At 50.7% G+C, this 5000-nt stretch overlaps 1 non-coding gene across 1 annotated transcript in view; it reads left to right on the top strand.

The window, feature by feature from the left end:
- The first annotated feature begins 4400 nt into the window (after positions 1 to 4400).
- LOC126453477 (small subunit ribosomal RNA) overlaps positions 4401 to 5000 on the top strand; it is a 1909-nt gene continuing 1309 nt past the window's right edge. Inside the window, exon 1 of the ribosomal RNA XR_007584888.1 lies at positions 4401 to 5000. This exon is cut by the window's right edge and continues 1309 nt beyond it. This is a non-coding gene — a ribosomal RNA (small subunit ribosomal RNA).

Consider the following 5000-nt stretch of genomic DNA (forward strand, 5'->3'; position numbering starts at 1 on the left):
AATAGATGCAGAGCCATCAGAATACAGATAATATATACAACCGTCCCTATACATGCTGAAAGACTCTGCACACAATGAGAACCACACGTCAGCCAGACACTATCACACACTACTCTCTGCCTCTAACAGGCACACACACAATATCTAACCACCAGCATGGAAGAACATCCGGTGCATCCTCTCCGCCACATTACACAATCCACACTATCATAACCAGACCGGGAGGTCCACCCAGAAAACAGAATATCCCACCCTTCCGACATCCGCCATTGCTCAGCTAAGCCACGAACACCCACACATGTCCTACACAGGGGTGCACCCAACATCACAATACTGCCTCCTGTCACAGTACACAAACAATGGCAGGAATGAAAGACACAGATCTGCCACAACCTTGGAATCGGAGCGCCGCCTGTCATGAGCCACAAGTGCATCCTGACGTGACAAATCGGATGATCCCGCAGGCATGCACTTACGATAATCACTATCAACGAACCTGCCGCCCCCTCCCCCCCCAAAATACACCTTTCCCTACAACGTGTACCTTAACCTAAGCTATATTGTACCTTAACCTAAGCGATATTGTACCTTAACCTAAGGTATATCGTACCTTAACCTAACCTACATTGCGCCTTCACCTAACCTACGTTGTACCTTAACCTAACCTACGTTGTACCTTAACCTAACCTACGTTGTACCTTAACCTAACCTACGTTGTACCTTAACCTAACCTACGTTGTACCTTAACCTAACCTACGTTGTACCTTAACCTAACCTACGTTGTGCCTTAACCTAACCTACGTTGTGCCTTAACCTAACCTACGTTGTGCCTTAACCTAACCTACGTTGTGCCTTAACCTAACCTATGTTGTGCCTTAACCTAACCTATGTTGTGCCTTAACCTAACCTATGTTGTGCCTTAACCTAACCTATGTTGTGCCTTAACCTAACCTACGTTGTGCCTTAACCTAACCTACGTTGTGCCTTAACCTAACCTACGTTGTGCCTTAACCTAACCTACGTTGTGCCTTAACCTAACCTACGTTGTGCCTTAACCTAACCTACGTTGTGCCTTAACCTAACCTACGTTGTGCCTTAACCTAACCTACGTTGTGCCTTAACCTAACCTACGTTGTGCCTTAACCTAACCTACGTTGTGCCTTAACCTAACCTACGTTGTGCCTTAACCTAACCTACGTTGTGCCTTAACCTAACCTACGTTGTGCCTTAACCTAACCTACGTTGTGCCTTAACCTAACCTACGTTGTGCCTTAACCTAACCTACGTTGTGCCTTAACCTAACCTACGTTGTGCCTTAACCTAACCTACGTTGTGCCTTAACCTAACCTACGTTGTGCCTTAACCTAACCTACGTTGTGCCTTAACCTAACCTACGTTGTGCCTTAACCTAACCTACGTTGTGCCTTAACCTAACCTACGTTGTGCCTTAACCTAACCTACGTTGTGCCTTAACCTAACCTACGTTGTGCCTTAACCTAACCTACGTTGTGCCTTAACCTAACCTACGTTGTGCCTTAACCTAACCTACGTTGTGCCTTAACCTAACCTACGTTGTGCCTTAACCTAACCTACGTTGTGCCTTAACCTAACCTACGTTGTGCCTTAACCTAACCTACGTTGTGCCTTAACCTAACCTACGTTGTGCCTTAACCTAACCTATGTTGTGCCTTAACCTAACCTATGTTGTGCCTTAACCTAACCTATGTTGTGCCTTAACCTAACCTATGTTGTGCCTTAACCTAACCTATGTTGTGCCTTAACCTAACCTATGTTGTGCCTTAACCTAACCTATGTTGTGCCTTAACCTAACCTATGTTGTGCCTTAACCTAACCTATGTTGTGCCTTAACCTAACCTACGTTGTGCCTTAACCTAACCCATATTGTACCTTAACCTAACCCATATTGTACCTTAACCTAACCCATATTGTACCTTAACCTAACCCATATTGTACCTTAACCTAACCCATATTGTACCTTAACGTAACCTAATTTGTGCCTTAACGTAACCTAATTTGTGCCTTAACGTAACCTAATTTGTGCCTTAACGTAACCTAATTTGTGCCTTAACGTAACCTAATTTGTGCCTTAACGTAACCTAATTTGTGCCTTAACGTAACCTAATTTGTGCCTTAACGTAACCTAATTTGTGCCTTAACGTAACCTAATTTGTGCCTTAACGTAACCTAATTTGTGCCTTAACGTAACCTAATTTGTGCCTTAACGTAACCTAATTTGTGCCTTAACGTAACCTAATTTGTGCCTTAACGTAACCTAATTTGTGCCTTAACGTAACCTAATTTGTGCCTTAACGTAACCTAATTTGTGCCTTAACGTAACCTAATTTGTGCCTTAACGTAACCTAATTTGTGCCTTAACGTAACCTAATTTGTGCCTTAACGTAACCTAATTTGTGCCTTAACGTAACCCATGTTGTGCCTTAACGTAACCCATGTTGTGCCTTAACGTAACCCAATTTGTGCCTTAACGTAACCCATGTTGTGCCTTAACCTAACCTATATTGTGCCTCAACCTAACCTATATTGCGCCTTAACCTGACGCACGTTGTCGCTGAACCTGCTCTGTAATTGTTATGCAACTCGTTAAATTAGTGTAGTGTTGCCTAACCGCAACCCTCGCAATATAGTTCGCTATTCGCACTGCCCGGTCCCCTGTGTATCGCGTCATGTTAAACACCTTGCAGGTGTTGCTGACTTTCCACATGCTCCTGCTATACACTGTAATGTGGATAGCAGCAGGACGTACATGCCCCCCCCCCTTCCCCCCTGCCTTCGCAAGCTGGTCGTTGAGAAGTTTGCATGTTCAATGCCCTTCGCATGCCGACGTACTCAGCCTACGTTGTGGTACGGCCTGTCACCTGTCCGCCGATGTACGCAAAACCCACAAACTGTACTGCACATTGGTCCGTATGTACTGAATGATACATCGTGGCACATGTGTGACCGTACGACGACTGCGCCTAGCAACGGCAGACCATACAGTCCAAATATTGTGCACGCAGCTACGTGTCGTCTCCCTATAAGAGCTGGATTGCAGTGTGGTACGCCATTCAGACGTGTGGGAGGAACGGACGCCCTGGATGGCGATCAGCATGAGCAGTCTGTTGATGTAGTGGAGCGTGTATTCGGACGTAGTCGTCTCTTCTCACACACCGTGATAGCATGTTGCACCGCGTTCCACATCTGCGACATCCTGCAGAGGCCGGCTGACAGTCGTTCGCGCAATGGACACCGCATACGTACGGGGGCTACCTTCCACGTGTTCTCGAGGCGTGCACATGTTGTTGCGTCTATGTGGGCAGACGTAGTGTGTTGTGACACCTGACACAGGCATGCAATACTCGTTGCAAATGGCGATGGACGTCTACGTTTGCTGGTGACGTTACGCAAATGAACAACAGGTAACCCGTTGTGGTGCGGTTGTTCTCGCTAGAGGTGAATCAGTGTTGGCGACGATCGGTCGAGCTATTAACCGGTTGTTTCAGGGATACCCACCATGCCCACGAACGTGAAAGGGGACCCACCATGCCCACGAACGCGAAAGGGGATCTGGGTGTGAGGCGATACGCGGCGGTGGCTGGGTGGGACCGTCCCCGGCCGGTGAGGGGGGGCCGCCCGGCGTGCTGGCAGCGCGGTGCGTGGGCGCACGCGCTACAGCCGGCTGGTGGGGGCGGCCAGTGGCAGGCGCGCCGGCCGACGGACGCGGCAGGCGGCGCAGCTGCGCGCCGGCGCCCCCTGCTCGCGGCGCCTTGCGGCCAAAGTAGGTCCTCGCGGGCCCGGTGCGAAGCGCGGTGGCCATCTGCAGTGTGCTGGTCCGATTGAGGACTGTGTGCGCTGAGGATGCGCCGCCGCCCGGCGCTCGGCGCCGCGACGCCGTCTGCTGCTCGGTCGCCCCAGCGGTTCTCGCAGGTGGTTTGTATCGCAGCTGTGCGGACGTGTTGGCGCGTGCGCTGTGCTGGGAGAGTTCGCTTCGGCACCCAAGTGGGGCTTTTGTCCTTCTGTGGCGCTGGCGTTGGAGCTGCCGGTCACCGTAGGTGGCGCGTGTTGTCTCCCGCCGGCAATGCCACGACAGCACGCTCCCGGGCCTCTGTCGGCAGCGGCAAGCTCAGTTGGGAGCACGGGTGGTCGCACCTAAAGCGTCTACTCGCCTAACTCCGGGCGATTGCGCCTCTCTCGAACCCGACCAAGTACTTAGGACGGCGCTGCGCGCCGCCGGGACCTGAGAGGGTTTCGAGGTGTGTTGTGCAGGGGAGCTCAGCCTCCTCCTGTTTGCAGAATAATTGAGCGGACGCTTGCGTGTTCGCGCGGGCCCCCGGGACACACTCCCGGGCGGCCGGCTGCTCAGCTCTAGTTGACGCAGCTCCCTGGTTGATCCTGCCAGTAGTCATATGCTTGTCTCAAAGATTAAGCCATGCATGTCTCAGTACAAGCCGCATTAAGGTGAAACCGCGAATGGCTCATTAAATCAGTTATGGTTCCTTAGATCGTACCCACGTTACTTGGATAACTGTGGTAATTCTAGAGCTAATACATGCAAACAGAGTCCCGACCAGAGATGGAAGGGACGCTTTTATTAGATCAAAACCAATCGGTCGGCTCGTCCGGTCCGTTTGCCTTGGTGACTCTGAATAACTTTGGGCTGATCGCACGGTCCTCGTACCGGCGACGCATCTTTCAAATGTCTGCCTTATCAACTGTCGATGGTAGGTTCTGCGCCTACCATGGTTGTAACGGGTAACGGGGAATCAGGGTTCGATTCCGGAGAGGGAGCCTGAGAAACGGCTACCACATCCAAGGAAGGCAGCAGGCGCGCAAATTACCCACTCCCGGCACGGGGAGGTAGTGACGAAAAATAACGATACGGGACTCATCCGAGGCCCCGTAATCGGAATGAGTACACTTTAAATCCTTTAACGAGTATCTATTGGAGGGCAAGTCTGGTGCCAGCAGCCGCGGTAATT

This window comes from Schistocerca serialis, unplaced genomic scaffold (assembly GCF_023864345.2).
Source record: "Schistocerca serialis cubense isolate TAMUIC-IGC-003099 unplaced genomic scaffold, iqSchSeri2.2 HiC_scaffold_946, whole genome shotgun sequence".
NCBI classification, from domain to species: Eukaryota; Metazoa; Arthropoda; class Insecta; order Orthoptera; family Acrididae; genus Schistocerca; species Schistocerca serialis.